This window comes from Hordeum vulgare, chromosome 6H, assembly GCF_904849725.1.
Source record: "Hordeum vulgare subsp. vulgare chromosome 6H, MorexV3_pseudomolecules_assembly, whole genome shotgun sequence".
Classification (NCBI taxonomy): Eukaryota; Viridiplantae; Streptophyta; class Magnoliopsida; order Poales; family Poaceae; genus Hordeum; species Hordeum vulgare.
Window position 1 is genome coordinate 421,353,849 of NC_058523.1, and position 19,598 is coordinate 421,373,446.

Consider the following 19,598-nt stretch of genomic DNA (forward strand, 5'->3'; position numbering starts at 1 on the left):
ACTATCACTACTACTATGGCTAACCGTTAGCAATGAAGTAAAAGTAGCAAGCACATGGCGTTGCATCTCATACAATAAATTAAGACAACTCCTATGGCTCCTGCCGGTTGTCATACTCATCGACATGCAAGTCGTGAAACCTATTACAATAACATGATCATCTCATACATCATACATGCAACATCACAACTTTGGCCATATCACATCACATGTCAAACCCTGCAAAAACAAGTTAGACGTCCTCTAATTGTTGTTGCAAGTTTTACGTGGCTGATTTGGGTTTCTAGCAAGAACGCCTTCTTACCTACGTGACAGCCACAACGATGATATGCCAAAGCTATTTACCCTTCATAAGGACCCTTTTCATCAAATCCAATCCGACTAGAGTAGGAGAGACAGACACCCGCTAGCCACCTTTATGCACGATGTGCATGTCTGTCGGTGGAACCAGTCTCACGTTAGCGTACGTGTAAAGTCGGTCCGGGCCGCTTCATCCCACAATACCGCCGGAAAAGAATAAGACTAGTAACGGCAAGCAAATTGACAAACCATCGCCCACAACTTTTGTGTTCTACTCGTGCATAGAATCTACGCATAGAAAACCTGGCTCGGATGCCACTGTTGGGTAACGTAGCATAAATTCAAAATTTTCCTACGCATATTCAGATCTTCCTATGGAGAGACCAGCAACGAGAGGGGTAAGAGCATCTTCGTACCTTTGAAGATCGCTAAGCGGAAGCATTTCTAGAACGCGGTTGATGGAGTCGTACTCGCAGCGATTCCGATCTAGTGCCGAACAACGGCACCTCCGCGTTCAACACACGTGCAGCCCGGTGACGTCTCCCGCACCTTGATCCAGCAAGGAGGAGGGAGAGGTTGGGGAAGAAGACCAGAAACACGACGGCGTGGTGTTGGTGGAGAGAGAAGGTCTCCCGGCAAGGCTTCGCCAAGCACCGGCAGAGAGGAGGAGGGAGAGGGCAGGGCTGCGAGAGAGAGAGATTAAACCGTGTCTCAAACAGCCCCGAACCCCATCTATATATAGGGGGAGAGGGAGGGGGCGCAGCCCTTAGGGTTCCCACTCCTAAGGGGTGCGGCAGCCCTCAGATGGGGAAGGGGTGGCGGCCAGGGCAAGGGGGAGGGGTGGCGCACCCCTCTGGTGGGCCTAAGGCCCACCTGAGTTAGGGTTCCCCCCTATTTTTCTTTCCCCTGCGCCATGGGCTGAGTGGGGAGGCGCACCAGCCCAACTAGGGGCTGGTTACCACCCCCACTTAGCCCATCTTACCTCTTGGGGTCGCAGCCCCCCTTCGGTGGTCCCCCGGGACCACCTCCGGTGGTCCCGGTGGTCCCGGTACGTTACCGGTGATGCCCGAAACACTTCCGGTCTCCGAAACCATCCGTCCTATATATCAATCTTTACCTCCGGACCATTCCGGAGCTCCTCGTGACGTCCTGGATCTCATCCGGGACTCCGAACAACTTTCGGTAATCTCGTATAACAATTCCCTATAACCCTAGCGTCATCGAACCTTAAGTGTGTAGACCCTACGGGTTCGGGAGACAGGCAGACATGACCGAGACACCTCTCTGGCCAATAACCATCAGCGGGGTCTGGATACCCATGGTGGCTCCCACTAGCTCCACGATGATCTCATCGGATGAACCACGATGTCAAGGATTCAATCAATCCCGTATACGATTCCCTTTGTCTGTCGGTATAGAACTTGCCCGAGATTCGATCGTCGGTATACCTATACTTTGTTCAATCTCGTTACCGGTAAGTCTCTTTACTCGTTCCGTAGCACGTCATCGTGTGACTAACTCCTTAGTCACATTGAGCTCATGATGATGTTCTACCGAGTGGGCCCAGAGATACCTCTCCGTCACACGGAGTGACAAATCCCGATCTCGATTCGTGCCAACCCAACAGACACTTTTGGAGGTACCCGTAGTGCACCTTTATAGTCACCCAGTTACGTTGTGACGTTTGATACACCCAAAGCACTCCTACGGTATCCGGGAGTTGCACAATCTCACGGTCGAAGGAAAAGATACTTGACATTAGAAAAGCATTAGCATACGAACAACACGATCTAGTGCTAGGCTTAGGATTGGGTCTTGTCCACCACATCATTCTCCCAATGATGTGATCCCGTTATCAATGACATCTAATGTCCATGATCAGGAAACCATGATCATCTATTGACCAACGAGCTAGCTAACTAGAGGCTTGCTAGGGACACATTGTGATCTATTCATTCACACATGTATTACTGTTTCCTGTTAATACAATTATAGCATGAACGATAGACGATTATCATGAACAAGGAAATATGATAATAACCATTTTATTATTGCCTCTAGGGCATATTTCCAACACTATCATCCTCGGAAGACCCTTTTTAAACACTAAAGGGGCTGTTATAGATTGCAACAAAGGCAATGTCACTTTCCATGTCAACAGTAATGAGCACACCGTGCACTTTCCGAAGAAATGATATCAAGTACATTGCATCAATGCTATCGAAAAGACTTCATCGATTCTCATTGGGAGCTTTGAATGCTCTATTCCTCGTGTCAAGATGAAGTATGATTTGCTTATTGGGGAGATACATATCCCATTGACTTAGTGGCTACTAGAAAATTCTCCGTTCTCTCTTGCGATTCGAAAAGGTTTTGTCATAAGGACTTGATCAACCCCATTGACAGATTTCCTTCGATGACCATGAAATGGATGAATCAAAAAGTCACATACCTCTATTTTAAGGTTTCATTTTCTGTTGCTTAGAAGAAAAATGATAGAATTAGTTTACTTTTTCCTGTTTTCTGTTTTAGCGTTCCGGAGAAAAATACCTCGAAAATAAAGGTTCTCCGATGGTCCTGAAAATCTAGTATGATTTTTTCTGGAATTTTTGAAAATTACTGGGCCTGAGAGCTGGCCTGGGGCCCAGACCAGTGGGCCACAAGCCCTGCCACCACTACCCCCTGGTGGCGGAGTGCAAGCTTGTGGGGCCCACAGGGACCCCCTCCACTCATTCCAGCTCCCAGTCTCTTCTTCCACCTCTAGAAAAAATTGTTTCGCAGCTCAAACCCGTGTTCTTGCTCATTTGGCTGTGATTTTCGACCTCCTTGCTCAAAGCGCCATTATCCGAACCGTTTTGGGGGAAATTACTCCTTGGTAAGTGACTCCTCCATTGGTCCAATTAGTTTTTGCTCTAGTGCTTTATCCTTCGCGTATTCTTGCTACCTTGGTGACCCTGTTCTTGAGATTTAAAGGTTGATTTTAGCTGGTCCCAAGTAGTTTTAGCGCGTGATACGGTCTCTAGGCACTAGTAGGAGTAGTTGCTACAAGGTATGGTTGGTTTTCATTCACTTTTCTCTTGAACTTCAAAAATTTCAGCAAAAGGAAATTATGTCCAGGAGGAAGTTTCATGGTGGTTCCTCAAGTAAGAAGGGTCCCCGTCTCTCTTTTCGGGAGCCCAAACCTTTTCAACTAAGGGACGCACCGGTACAACCATGTGAATGGCCTTCCGACGAGTTCATGATCGAAGCAGGTTTCAAGGATGAGTTTGATACACTTGTCCGCAATGCCGGGTTAGAAGAATTCCTCTCAGATAAATGTGAATAGTATGCTATGCTCACTGCCTCTTTCGTGCGTAGATTTAAATTTTCAGTTGGCTGTGACTCATCCATACTGTTTGATCTGTACGATAAATCCTATACCGTGGATTTGGAGGATTTCAATAGGATTTGCAAGATACCCGATGGGGGTAGTATTAATGATCCTTCTAAGTCTTCAGTTAGAGACTTTGTCTCCAGTATAACTGTTGGAGAAACCAGAGATATCATGCAAGCCACCATAGGAAGCATCCATTTCCCTGCCTTGCACTACCTTGCCCTCTTCATTGGTTGGTGCATTAACGGCAAGGGTGCACATTGTCACCTATGCGCTTCCGACCTTAGTATCCTTAAGAGCGTAGTAACAGGTGACAAGAGCTTCAATATGGGAGCTATAATAGCAAGGAGGCTGAATAAAAATGCCAGTGAGGGGGATTTATTTGGTGGAGTTTATGCTACACGCTTAGCAAATTTTCTTGGAGTATCCATCTGTCCAGAAGACCCTCCTCTCCGTACATCCTACTTTGATCGTGTTGCTCTAACATGCTACCAGTTCCTTGAGAGAGATCACGGATCCCTCCTATACGCTTGATATTTAACCGGGAGCGTGTTTTCCATATTACCCTTCCTGCTCCTGCTTTCTTTGACTTTCAGGTAAAACGAAGATACTACATAACCATAGGAGAGGCAGAGGAGTATGAGAGGGAGGCGACGGCTGCTCGACTTCGTGAGACAGCTATTCAGGCAGTGGCTGCAGCACTCCCGTATAACACCCATTATGATTTTGGGTTTCGCCAGGACCATCCATGGGAGTAGAGCAAGCTAGGCCAACAGCCTAAGCTTGGGGGAGTACGTGTTCTCACCGATTTTACATTCATGCTTATGCTTTCACTTTGTTAGCCGGTGTTTACACTTTGCCACTGTATTATCCATGCTAGTTTATTTTTGTTCTTCTTGTTCTCTTGTTTTGTGTCCTTTTGAGAAAACCCAAAAATATATTTCTTTCTTCTTTTACTTGTTGGGAGCTTTCCCGTGTAAATAGTTTTCTTTTTCTTTGGGTCAAGGTAGAAGATATTGGTTTCAATGTTTAGTGTCTTTTGCTTGCTTACCTGTTTAGCTTTCAAAGAGCCATATTACTTTGTCTTCTCCTTTGTGTTTGCCTGCAGATTCAGCTTAGTCCAATGTGCTTATTATCGTTCTCATCGTTCGATCGTGCAAATGAAAGGCAACAATGATGATATATGATGAAGTGACGGAGACTGGAAAAGATGGTATGAACTCTATCTATTTTGTTTTTGTAAATATGACTAGCTTGTCAACCCATATTCAGCTTTGTTGTGAGAGAACCATGTTTGCAATGACAACTTAGAGATCATAGTTTCTGATGTCATGCTTAGTTATTTGAGAGTTTATAATGGTTTGTCTTGAATGCCAACATAGATTTCGAGATGACTATGATGTAGTATGATAGGATGGTATTCTCCTTTGAATGTTTCAAGTGGCTTGACTTGGCGCATGTTCATGCATGTAGTTGAAACAAAATCAACATAGCCTCTATGATGTTCGTGTTCATGGTGATTTATATCCTGTTCATGCTTGCATTCAATGTTAGTCAAACTCATTGCATCTTGATGACTGTTGTTGCTCTCTAGTTGGTCGCTTCCCAGTCCTTTGCTAGCCTTCACTTGTACTAAGCGGAATACTGCTTGTGCATCCACTTCTATAAACCCAAAAGTTTTTCCATGAGAGTCCACCATACCTGCCTATTTGTGGTATCTACTCGCCATTCCAAGTAAATTTGCATGTGCCACTCTCTAAACCTTCAAGAAATAATCTGTTTTGCATGCCCGAACCGCTCATGTGGTGACAGGGGGCTATTGGTATCTTCCATGCTAGGAGTGTTATCCTCGACATGTGTTTATTCACTGTCATTCACGAGAAAAGGGCCGGTAATTGGAATGCCCAGTTCCACGCTTAAATCGAAAACATAACTGTAAAACAAGACTCCCCCTGGATTGATGTTAGTATGGACGGTACCCGAGGATTCGGCTAGCCGTGGAGTGTGATTGATTGGTGGTGGGGGAGTTAAAACTTTACTTTTCTGTTTGGGAACCGCCTATAGCATGAGTAGAATGGAAGATATTGAGAACTCTTGGTCATTGCATTGAGAATGAAAGCATACCACCCAAAATTATTATCTCTGTTTTTAAAGCTTGAGCTTTGGCACCTCTGCAAACCAATGCTTCCCTGTGCGAAGGGCCTGTCTATTTATTTTCCTGTTGAGTCATCCTCTTCTTATAAAAGCACCAATTAGAGAGCACCTCTGTCATTTTTATGCTTTGCTTTTGATTGATATTGAGTATGAGTATGACTGGATCTTCGTTGCTATGAATTACAATGTTTAGTCAGCCCTTGATCTTTGAAAGTGCTCTGCATTTATGTTTTGCGGTCTCAGAAAGAGCTAGCGAGATACCACCTATTCATATTGCTTCATACTTGTTTTGATTGAAGTGTTGGTATTTGAAACTCATTATTATTTGCTCGTTAGCTGATTATGCCATTGATATTAGTTTACCGTGAGACCTTTGTGTCACTTGCTTATGTGGTTAACTTGTGATCTTGCTGAAATTCTGGTTATGAGTTAGATATAGTTGCAACAACAAGATCAAACAGAGTTTGTCAAAGTTTTTCTTTCTCTCTCTGTTTGTCAACTGAGTTGCTTGAGGACAAGCAAGGTTTTAAGCTTGGGGGAGTTGATACGTCTCCATCGTATCTACTTTTCCAACCTCTTTTGCCCTTGTTTTGGACTCTAATTTGCATGATTTGAATGGAACTAACCTGGACTGACGCTGTTTCAGCAGAATTGCCTTGGTGTTATTTTTGTGCAGAAATCAAAGTTCTCCAAACGTCCTGAAAATTTACGGAGACCATTTTTGGAAAATTTGAAAAATACCTGCACGAAGATCCACCTGAGGGGGTGGGCCAGTGGGCCACAAGCCCTGGCTCCGTCACCCCCCTTGTGGCGGTGGGCAGGCTTGTGGGGCCCACACGGCTCTGCCGCCCCCAACCTCAGCTCTATAAGTTCACTTTTTTTTGACCGTCTACTGTAGGGAAAACCCCCCACAGCCTTTTTTCTTTTATTCCCATATATAAGAGCAGTATGTACAAGAAGAAATTAGAATGTACAAAAGGGAAGAGGAGCTAAGGCTACAAACCTCAAGGAGGCAAAAAGGAAACCCATTTAAGGAGATCATCCCTAAAACTAGCCTTAATTCCATGAGCTAATAGGGAAATGTCAAGAATGAAGCCAGATCTCCATTTTCTGAACTTTGGCTGCTCCTGGTTGAAGACCTTTGCATTTCTGATAGTCCAGATGTTCCAACATGCAGTGAAAACAACCTCAGCAAAGAAGGGGTTATGGAAGTCTCTTTTAGCAGCAACAGTAGCACTCCACATGGATGGACCCTGCCATGTGATCTGTAGGCAATTCCAGACCCTAGTACTGAAAAGACAGGTGAAGAATAAGTGATCTCTGTCTTCCTTGACTCGAGCATGACATAGAACACAGAGATTGGAGTCGGAAACATTCCAGTGACGCCGTTCAAGGATGTCTTGAGTGTTAAGCCTGTCCATGATGAGCATCCAGGCAAACATCTTAATCTTCATAGTACAACAGCTTTTCCAGATCCAGTTGAGTAAAGGGTTTGGTGTAATACTGATGTGAATGTGAGTATAGTATCTCTTGGCTGTGTAGGCCTTATCATCTTTTCCCCATACCCATCTATCAGAGGCCTGATGATCAATATCCAGGTCTTGAAGCAAAGATTGGACTGAAAGCAGCTCCTGGTAAGCTTGAGCAGACAGTGGCAAGTGGAACATAGAGAGCATGCTGTCATCATAAAAGGCTATAAAGACCTCTTGAGCTGTGCAGAAAGGATCAGCCACAAAAGAAAACAGTCTTTGGAATCTAGCAGCCAGGGGCCTAGTGGAGTTTCCAATCAACCAGGAATCAGACCAAAACAGGAAGGAGTCACCCTTGTTAGGCTGAACATATGTAACTGATCTGAATTTGTCAAGCCGTTTACAGATATCCTTCCACCAAAAAGAACCACAAAGGGCAGTTCCCTGAGGTACTGTGTCATGATAGTAAGTGTTCCAAATCAAGTGAACCCATGGGATATCAGCATGATTTAGAAATTTATCAACATGCTTGAGCAGGAGTGCTTCATTCTGGATTACTAGGTTCATAATTCCTAACCCCCCTTTATTTTTAGGTCTGCACACCAGTTGCCAGGCAGCAAGAGGGGGTGCATGATCTTGCCCATTTTTTCTCCATAGACATTGCCTTTGAATTCTTTCAAGCTGCTTCAGTATGCCTGGTGGGATATCCGGACTGCATAGAAAGAAGATAGGCATAGAAGACAGTGCTGAGTTTAAATACTGTAGTCTTCCCCCCTGAGCTAGAAAAGATGAACTAGCACTGAGTCTTCTTTCCATGTTATCAACCAGTGACATGAGATCAATGATTCTTGGTTTAGTTGTACCAACTGGTAGGCCAAGGTATGTGAAGGGCAAAGATCCCACTTTGCAGCCAATGGAGGCTGCCAGGTCCTGGAGTTGCTGTGGAGGAGTGTTGACAGGTAAAAGGGCAGATTTGTGATAATTCACCTGTAATCCACTGGACTGGGAGAAAAGTAAGAGCATTTTCTTGAACTGTAACAATTGAGGTTTATCAGCAGGTAGGATGATAAGGGTATCATCAGCATATTGCACTATGGGGAAATCCTTATCATGACAAGGTATGGGCAGCTGAATCAGACCCTCCACCAGCAGTTGGTTAACCAAAGTCTGTAAAAAATCAGCAGCAATAGCAAAAAGCAATGGGGACATGGGATCTCCCTGCCTGACTCCTTTCTTGCACATAAACTTCTTTCCACGCACACCATTTATCAGGACCGAAGATGAGACAGAAGTTAGTAGCTGATGGACCCAAAGTATCCATCTGTCATTGAAGCCTTTGTGCTTGAGAATCTGAAAAATGAACTCATGTTCCACAGAGTCAAATGCCTTTTCAAAATCCAGCTTGAGAATGACTATAGGTTTCTTGGATTGATGGCATTGGTGCAGGTACTCCAGAGTCCATCCAACACAATCTTGAATGGTTCTAGACTTGATAAAACCATACTGATTCTTGTGAAGACACTTCACAATCTACAACTGTAGCCTGTTAGCAATCATTTTGGACAGAAATTTGAGACCCATCCCAGTAAGTGATATTGGTCTGTAATCTCCCACTTGTTCAGGTGATCTCTTCTTGGGAATCAGAGTAATATAAGATGAGTTCATATTCTCAAGTTGAGCATGACCAGCATGGAAAGCAGCAGCAAGTTGATAAAACTCAGGGGAGATGATGGGCTAGCATTTCTTGAAGAAAAGACCATTAAACCCATCAGGACCAGGAGCTTTGTCAATGGGCATTTCCTGAACAGTCTTGTCCATTTCGGACTTAGAAAAAGGTTCTGTGAGAATATCCAGACCCTCCACCTTATGAAGCATAGATTGTAAATCAAATGCCATGTTAATGCCAAGAGAAGTTCCCATTCTATCCTTAAAAGATGCCCAAAAGCATGCAACAATTTGATCATGATCAGGTATGATGGAGCCATCATTTAACTTGAGAGATGCAATGAAATTCCTCCGATATCTCTCAGTCGCCATAGCATGGAAGAATTTAGTGTTTTCCTCACCAACTTTAACAAATCTGATAGTGGCTCTCCTTTTCCAGTATAAGCACTGGAGATGCAAAAGATGCTCCAAATGTAACTTAACAATTCTCCTAAAGTTAGCCTCTGGTCTGAAAAGTGTCCTCAATTCCTCAAGCTCATCCAAACACAACACCACTTGATTACATCTGGAGATGAAAGTTTTCAACTGAGATAGATTTGTCTGCCACTTTTTCAGAGCCTGCCTAAGATGTTTCATCTTATCCATAATGACAGCAGTAATATGGGTTTTCCTGGAAGGAATGAGCCAGGATTGCTGAAGACATTCCATGAAGCCCTCCATTTCAACCCAGTAGTTTTCAAAGCGGAATAGGTTGCACTTAGGGATGGAAGTGTTGACAGTGACCACACAAGGAACATGATCAGAAGCTGTCTTTGCAAGGGGTAGCACTTGTGTAAGAGGATATGAGGAGATCCAGTTGGCTGATGTGAAAAACCAGTCAAGCTGCTCCAGAAGAGGGGAATCTTGCATATTGGACCAAGTGAAAGATCTGCCTTTAATGGGTAGTTCCAGCAATCCCAGATGCCCAATAATTTCATTGAAGATGAACATGTCATTTACATCAGCCCCAGGAAGGTTTCTGTTGTCACGGGATCTAATGAAATTAAAATCTCCAAGAAGCAACCAATTAGCCCCAGTGGGTATATGAAGATTGTATAGCCAGCTAACAAAAAGATCTCTGGCTTCACCTTGACAAGGACCATAGACATTCACCAAAGTCCAGGATTCACCAGTATGATTTGAGGTAAAGGAGATGATCCATCCATAGGATGTGCATTCAACTAACTGACCAGTAAGAACGGAGGAGTTCCAAAGGGTGATAAGCCCCCCTGATGCACCTCTGGAGGGAGAGTAGGCAAACTGATCAAAGAGTTTGGGACAGAAACATTTGACTATACGAAACTCAATTGACTGCATTTTGGTTTCCTGCAAGCACACCACAGCAGCTAGGCTCTCATCAGTCTTGTTACGGACCGCACGTCGCCTATGGTCCGAATTTAGGCCACGCACATTCCAACACAACACACGCCAACTTCTCGTAGAACGACTATCCATTGCACAGTATATATAGAGCAAAAGCAGGGCTATGTAATAGCCTGTGCGACCAAGGTTCAGATAACCAAAAGACAGAGCAAGCAAAGGTCTCACAGTACATGGAGCCAGTATAGTAACAAATTACCATAAGTGAATTAAACATCAGCAGACGATGGCGCGGAATCAGCAGGATCTTCCATAAGTGAATCCACCGTTAGCTTCTCAGGGGCAATGCCTAGTGACTGCCCAGCCTCGTGTATCACCGGAATAGGAGTGGCAGGAGGTACTTGCACATCATCAGACTCCTACGATGGAGAAGGCATTGGCTTGGCCTTGGGCTTCCTCTTCTTGGGGACGTGCGCTGGCAGCTCCTGCAAGATCGGTTTAAAGCCATCACGCTTGATGGAGCCGCGAGTACATCGACGAACAGAGGAGTCGACGACAGGAGTGGCCTTCTTGCGGGTCCCTTTCTTCATTGGAGCAGGAGAATGAAAAGAGAAGTCCTCCGCAGATGAAGATGGACTGACAGGGATTACCTCCTGCACTGAGAGTGTGCTGCTAGCAGGCTCTGGTGGTGGTAGCGCTGGAGCAGCAGGGTCGAAGGCCGCCGCCCATGATCGCTTGAGGATCACAATGGGCGCCAGAATTGGCATCTGCAGCTGGCGAGGCACATGCATAGAAGTAGCAGCTCCCATGAGAGCATCAAAAGTGCGGGACCAGGATAGAACTGGCAGCACAGGAGGCCCGTAAAAAACCCTGGTAGCCCCAACAAAGAGGTTGTCAGACTGAATGTGAGGGGGTTTGTATAGGACAATTGCCAGAGGATTGTCATCTTGCGCCTCCTCCATCCCAAGCACATCCTCCTCCGGCTCAGCATCAGGACCCTGGGCAGCTGGTGCCATGTCAGCATCAGGGGCAACAGGGTTAGCCACTATCACCTCCAGGTCGGGGGCCGAGGGTGCATGATCAGCAGGTTCCGCCTCCATGTCACCCTGCGGCTGAGGGTCGAGGTCCACAAGCTCATGAACCGAGTCTGATGAAGAAGGACTCGGTTGATCAATCACCATGGACTCTTGATCCTGAACAGGATCAGCAACAGGTGCTTCTGGGGCCGCTTCAGGTTCCCATCCTCCTCCATCAGCGGCTGCCGGCGGCTGTCCCCAACCACCGCCATTAGCAGCAGGAAGCACTGGATCTTCAGGTGCCAGCGGCACCGCATTCCATCCCAACGCAAGGTACGGGGGCAGAGCAAATTGCAGATTGTCGTTGACGAGATGTCCAGGAAGCGGGTGAGGGTTGCCATTGAGGGGCATGGGATCCTCATCATTGGGCAGTATTTCGGCAGCCGCCGCCCCCAGGATGTATACCGGTGCAGACCAGGACACCTTGGCCCCCCAAGCAGCATATTCAGAGAAGTTGATACTGCGAGGGACAAGTCGGTCGTCTGGGAACGAAGCAAACACAATGGAGCGAACCAAATAAGGATCATCACTGACCCAATGGTGGAACTCTCCGAAGGTGTTGACAGCAGCCTACAGATCTTCAGTATTATGGAAGTCGAGGGGGACCCCCAGAAGCATGAGGCAGCCATGGCGAAAACCCTCTTGCCCACGGAAACCAACTCCCTGATCATGTCGCAGGAAGCGCACCACAGAGTTATGAGCAACTTCCAATGGAACCATGTGGACCGCAGCATAGCTCTCCGCTGCATCTCTGAGTTCAAACAGTCCAACGCCCTCAATCCATGGCTGGGCAGATCGAACATGCAACCCTCGGTGAAGAAGAAGAGAAGCTACTTCTTGCCGTACCTGGACCACGTGGTCAGCCGGGGGCGCAGGGTGGACGTCAGCGATTACGAAGCGCTCATGACGTCTGGTGATGGGGACAGCAGGCGTGGTGTAGGTCCGAGGCAGCCGGTCAGGACCTCCGTCGATGATGTTATGGCCCGGCGGGAGGAAGAACTCAGGATCAAGCTCGAAGTTCGCCATTGCGGGAGGCGGTGGCGGAGTGGCAGGCGTCTTCTCGGAGGGAGTTCGAGGATGCGACGGCGATGAGACAGGACGGAACTGTGCTGCAGGCATTGCGGTTTCACCAAGAGTATCAGCAGTTCCCGAGATATCAGCGACAGGGGAGGTGGTGGGTCTCTTACAGTTCCAAGTAAGACAATTATTACGCATAAAATAGGCTCCTCTAGATCGTGCGTGGCCCACATTGTTGTCAGCGAATCCAGGCGAAGCCGTGCAGTTGGCAGCTAGATGTCCCCGAGCGTTACAAATCGAGCAAGAAGAGATTTCCTCAACCATGCCATTAATAAGTTCATCAAAGGCCAGATGGGCTTCCTGCGAGGAGGGAATATCCATCCTAGGATTAGGTTCGGGCCGAGAGAAGGAGGTAAACTCAGCAGGCTCATTAATGAGCGTGGAAATCGGCCCAGAGTCCAAACTTTCCACTGAAAATTGATTCTCATAATTCAAAATACCCTGAATCTCGGTGGGATTAGGTGCAGCACCTTGTTGCACGGGAGAAGTTCCGTTTAATATGGCAATTTGAAAATCAGCTCCGGGAGATCCGGGGGATGAATCTTGGCGAGAAACTGTGCCGAACGTGATATGCGGCGTTGCTGTCGTCCACCGGAGTTCTGCCGGCGGTGGCGCAGAGATGATGACACGTTCAGGAGAAGGCACCGAATAACCAGCCTGTTCAAGCGTGAGTAGCTCCTCGTGGGAAACAAGACATCTGTAACCCTTGCAAACCTCATATTGTTGGAGGGATGCGAATGTGAGCTTCTTACGAACAGATGATCCAGATTTAAGAGAAGATTTTAGGGGCCTGGAATGCATCGCCATCAGACCTAGTGAGGCTCTCCTCTTAGATGGACTCACAATAATCCATTCAGCATCACATTGCTTCTTCCACAGAGTGAATTCCCGACGCCAATTCGGACCACCATGGCCCCATAGATGGAAAAAGCACTTAAAACTTGAGCATTTGAATGAGCGTAAGTCCAGAATATGAAAACCAACTTGCATGCAGGATACTTTGAAGGAGAAAACCGAGTCTGTCACTTGAGAGACGCGAAACTCAATAGCAGATCCCCCAATCACAGATTCCTGAGCTGCGGCGACTGTGTCCGTAGAGAGACGGAACACATGACGACCAAAAGAAACCACCATGATGAAAGAGCGGCGGTGCTTCATAGGGTGCACCGTAACACCAGAGTGACGATAAACGTCATCGACGAATGCCAAACCATGCGAAAAATCCAGATCCAACGTGGAACCACCCATGCAAGCCATGCACGACCCGTGAGGGGGGTCGAGAGGGTTCACCTGAGCAGAGGGGCGGCAAAGAGGGAGGATACGCCGGCTAGAGCACCAGATCGCCATGGGGTCGCCGCGGTGGGAGGTGGGAGTCGCCATCCGGCACCTAAAAGTTGAATAAACAAATATCGAGAGCAACTAGGATATGAGTATACCCGTTCCTATAACTTCACTTTCGTCCCAGAAAAAATAAAAAGAGAAGATTTCGTCGCGTTTGCGATACGGAGGCGCCGCCACCACCAGTTCTTCATCTGGAGGGCAGATCTCGACTCCGTCTTGGGCTCCGGAGAGGGGAAATCGTCGCCATCGTCATCATCAACCTTCTTCCCTCTCCAATTCCATGAAGCTCTTCGTCGTTCGTGAGTAATCTATTTGTAGGCTCGCTGGGCGATGATGAGTAGGATGAGATCTATCATGTAATCGAGTTAGTTTTGATGGGGATTGATCCCTAGTATCCACTATGTTCTGAGATTGATGTTGCTACTACTTTGCCATGCTTAATGCTTGTCACAAGGGCCCGAGTGCTATGATTTCAGATCTGAAATTATTATGTTGTCACCAATATATGTGTGTTTTAGATCCGATCTTGCAAGTTGTAGTTACCTACTATGTGTTATGATCCGTCAACCCCGGAGTGACAATAACCGGAACCACTCCCGGTGATGACCATAGTTTGAGGAGTTCATGTGTTCACCAAGTGCTAATGCGTTGGTCCGGTTCTTTATTAAAAGGAGAACCTTAATATCCCGTAGTTTCCTTTTGGACCCTAAGCATGTATGACGACACACGGAATGCATGCCTACATCACATTGACGAACGGGAGCTAGCCACATATCTCTCCGTGTTATAACTGTTGCATGATGAATATCATCCAAACAAATCACTGACCCATTGCCTACGAGTTTGTCCTCCTGTTGCTATTGATGTTACTTGTCTTGCTCTGCTGCTGTTACTACTTCTGTTACTGCTGTTACTGTTGTTACTTGTGTTGCTCTGCTGCTACTATTGCTACTACTGTCGGTTGCTACTGTTGCTACTTGCTACTGCTGTCACTACTGCTGTTCCTTGCCTCTGCTATTGCTCGTTACACTGCTGCTACCTGCTACAATCTTGATTCGCTGGTCGTTGACGGGAACTGACAATTTCCGTCAACGAGGCAACTTGGCGCCATTGATACAATCGTTAGAAATAGTCTGCCGTGTCAACAGATCGTTTCTAACACCGTTGCTATCATACTACTTTGTTGTTACTACTTTGCTTGCAGATACTAATCTTTCAGGTGTGGTTGAATCTGACATATTCAGCTGCTAATACTTGAGAGTTGTTGGAAATATGCCCTAGAGGCAATAATAAAATGGTTATTATCATATTTCGTTGTTCATGATAATCGTCTATTGTATATGCTATAATTGTATTAACAGGAAATAGTAATACATGTGTGAATAAATAGATCACAATGTGTCCCTAGCAATCCTCTAGTTGGCTAGCTCGTTAGTCAATAGATGATCATGGTTTCCTAGTCATGGGCATTAGATGTCATTGATAACGGGATCACATCATTGGGAGAATGATGTGATGGACAAGACCCAATCCTAAGCATAGCACTAGATAGTATTGTTCGTATGCTAAAGCTTTTCTAATTTCAAGTGTCTTTTCCTTCGACCGTGAGATTGTGCAACTCCCGGATACCGTAGGAGTGCTTTGGGTGTATCAAACGTCACAACGTAACTGGGTGACTATAAAGGTGCACTACGGGTACCTCTGAAAGTGTGTGTTGAGTTGGCACGAATCGAGATCGGGATTTGTCACTCCGTGTGACGGAGAGGTATCTCTGGGCCCACTCGGTAGAACATCATCATGAGCTCAATGTGACTAAGGAGTTAGTCACACGATGACGTGCTACGGAACGAGTAAAGAGACTTACCGGTAACGAGATTGAACAAGGTATATGTATACCGACGATCGAATCTCGGGCAAGTTCTATACCGACAGACAAAGGGAATCGTATACGGGATTGATTGAATCCTTGACATCGTGGTTCATACGATGAGATCATCATGGAGAAAGTGGGAGCCACCATGGGTATCCAGACCCCGCTGATGGTTATTGGCCGGAGAGGTGTCTCGGTCATGTCTGCCTGTCTCCCGAACCCGTAGGATCTACACACTTAAGGTTCGATGACGCTAGGGTTATAGGGAATTGTTATACGAGGTTACCGAAAGTTGTTCGGAGTCCCGGATGAGATCCTGGATGTCACGAGGAGCTCCGGAATGGTCCGGAGGTAAAGATTGATATATAGGACGGATGGTTTCGGACACTGGAAGTGTTTCGGGCATCACAGGTAACGTACCGGGACCACCGGGTCCACCGAAGGGGGGCAACGACTCCGGGAGGTAAGATGGGCCAAGTGGGGGAGGGAACCAGCCCCTAGGTGGGCTGGTGCGCCTCCGCACTCAGCCCAATGCGCAGGGGAGAGGGAAGGGGGGGGCAAACCCTAAGCCAGGTGGGCCTAAGGCCCACCAGGGGTGCGCACCACCCCTCCTCCCTGCCCTGGCCGCCGCCCCCTCCCCCATCTGGGGCTGCCGCACCCCTTGGGGGTGGTAACCCTAAGGGTTGTGCCCCCTCCCCCTCCCCCTATATATAGTTGAGGTTTCGGGGCTGTTTGAGACACGGTTTTCCCTCTCTCTCGGCGCAGCCCTGTCCTTCTTCCTCCTTCTCTCTGCCGGTACTTGGCGAAGCCCTGCCGGGAGACCTCGTCTCTCCATCGACACCACGCCGTCGTGCTGCCAGAGTTCTTCCCCAATCTCTCCCTCCTCCTTACTGGATCAAGGTGCGGGAGACGTCACCGGGCTGCACGTGTGTTGAACGCGGAGGTGCCGTAGTTCGGCACTAGATCGGAATCGCACCGCGATCGGAATCGCTGCGAGTACGACTCCATCAATCGCGTTCTAGCAACGCTTCCGCTTAGCGATCTTCAAAGGTATGAAGATGCTCTTACCCCTCTCTCGTTGCTGGTCTCTCCATAGGAAGATCTGAATATGCGTAGGAAAATTTTGAATTTATGCTACGTTACCCAACAAGAGTATCCTCTCACCTCCTATAGGCGTACCAACAAATTTGGGTTGAATACTCTACCCTCGAAAACTGCTACAATCCCACGCGCTGGTGGGCCGTCAACAACATTCTTCTAGTTTCAATTGCCAGAGAGTGCTAGCAGCATTCTTCTGGTGCCGTTGCAAGGGAAGATCTGCTGTTACGGAGTGAGGTAACTGTTGCGAGAGTCCACAGAGGGCTCCACCCACAAGGGGTCCACGAAGAAGCGGCCTTGTCTATTCCACCTTGATTTACGTTCAAGAAAGGCTAGCCTCACTTGGGGTAGATGTTCATGAAGTAGGCGATCTCCTTGCCCTTAAAAATTTCTTGGTTCAACTCAACAACACGAAGTAGGAGGCTCCCAAGAAACACCTAACCAATCTACGAGGCACCACCCTCCAGAAAGTAATAGATGGAGTAGAACGATGAACTCCTTGATCTTGTCATTCAAAAGGTAGTCTCCTCAACACTCAATCACTCTCTCATAGATTTGGCTTGGGTAAGAGAGATTTATTTTGTGGAAAGCAACTTGGGGAGACTAGAGATCAAGTTTGAAATGGATGTATTTGAATATCTCGATCTTAACACATGAGTAGGTGGCTCTCTCTCAAAAAAATGGATCTCGCAAGTGTGTGTGTGTGTGTGTGCTTTGATTGCTTCCTCTATGAATGAGAGGTGATGGAGGGGTATATATAGGCATATCCAAAAATCCAACCTTTACAACATTATTGCCCAACTCGGTGTCACCCAAATAAATCTCGGTGGTACCGAGTTGCACTAAATGTGATAACTTTTGAATTCTCGGTGAGACCAATATACGAATCTCGGTGGTACCGATAAGATGACCTAGGACAGTTTCCAAATCTCGGTGGTACCGATTCCAAACTTAGAAATTCTGATTCTTGAAATAGAGATACTAGAAAGTTCGTCACTGTCATTCGGTGGCACCGATATCAAAGTTGGTTGTACTGCGAGATTAGGCTTTGGCAAAGTATCTATCACTTGGTAAATCGGTAGGGCCAAATGGAAAAACTTGGTGGCACCGATCTTGTTGTTTAGGCTTTGGACAGAGATTTTGTGAGAGAAATGTTGAGTGTCTTTGGTGGCTGTCTCTAAGCACTTGAGTAACCAATTCATCAAAATGCCTCACCCCTTTTGTACTGGATTCCCTATGGACTCAAAAGTGATTTCTCACAAATATAAAATGTACAGTCCTCTTGATTGAAGCTTGACCCAATCCTATTCCTTTCCTTGCATCAAGGGGTTTCTCATCACAGTCCTTTTGCCAATGTATCCTTGAACTTTTCTGAAATACATATGGATAAGATCATTAGTTCAATGATACATATCTTGTTATTAATTACCAAAACCACCTTAGTGAGCTATTGTGATTTCACTTGTCCTCGTGAATCTCATAAGCTAAGGGGCATAGGGCTTCAAGTAAAATGGTGATGGTGCAACATTGGTGAAATTCCTCAAAAAGAAAGTGTGAATGTTTATTAGAATCCCATGTATGATGTTGAACAACAGATTGTTTATGATGCCAACAACGCCTTCATCATTAGAGTTGTGGCCTTTGATAGGACTGAGGGTTTTGGCAAGAATGCTATAATTGTCCTTGGCACATAAAGCAAATACTTCACTAGGAAGATGGTTCTTAGAGCTTGGCTTGCTGCCAATGGCTTCATTAGTACTTGCATCATGTGATCTAGGAGCTCAGTTTCTTGAGAGACAAGCTTTGCATCTTCCAGAGGGGGTCAATCGGGAGACCACAAAGCAGTTCAGTGGCTGGAGCTTTGAAATGAGTGTCCTCAGTCATCAAGTCCAGAATCCATGTGTTGATGTCATCTTCTTCTCCAGAGTTGTGCAATGTGGCATAGAACTTAAGAATTAGCTCATTATTCCAGTCGTAAATGTTTGTGCAGAAACCTAGGGGGACAACTTCTTGAAGAACAACAAACAAAAGTGTGAAGCAAGGGATGGACTCCACATCCACATGAGGAATTTGCCGGTGCTGCAAGACTTTGTTCTTATGAAACAACACTAAGGAATAGAAGTTGATTTGATTTTATGTTTATAACCTCTTGCGCCTAATTCTTGCTAAGTCATATGGTGATGCACAAGTGAAGAAATGAAGTTGAGCAAACAAATCATCCTTGTTGAACTTGGGTCCCCTGGCCAGTTTGCCTTTGAATGGCAGTGATGTGTTTGGATGAATATTTATCATATGGCGCCTAACATCAAGAATGGGCCAAGGAGAAAGAGTAGAATAATTTGTGTCTGCAATGGCAACAGACTTCACCATTTCTTTGACAGTTGCGGCTGGCACTGTTTCTGTGTCACTGGAGTGCACACGACCTTCAGGCCAAGGAATTTGTACAATAGGTTCTTCAATAGCAGTCCCGGTTGTGATTTCTTTAGGTGATGCAACTGGAATTTCTTTAGGGATGGACTTGAGGGGAGTGGGACGCCCTTCAGAGCTAGTCATCAATTCTTTAGTCTGTGCTGGGGAGTGCGGAATTTATGTGAGGGGAGTGCTGATTGGGGAATTTGGGTGAGCTGCTTCCCAATATTCATCATTGATCAAAGGAGTCATTGAGCCAATGTCCACATTTCCTCCATTTCTTCAACACCAACCTCTTCAACAATAAACTAAGGCTGGGGTAGTTATACCTGACGAGGTGAAACATTTTCTTCAACCTTAATTTCTTCATCCACCTATAGAGTGGTTTTCTTCATTTCATCATTTGG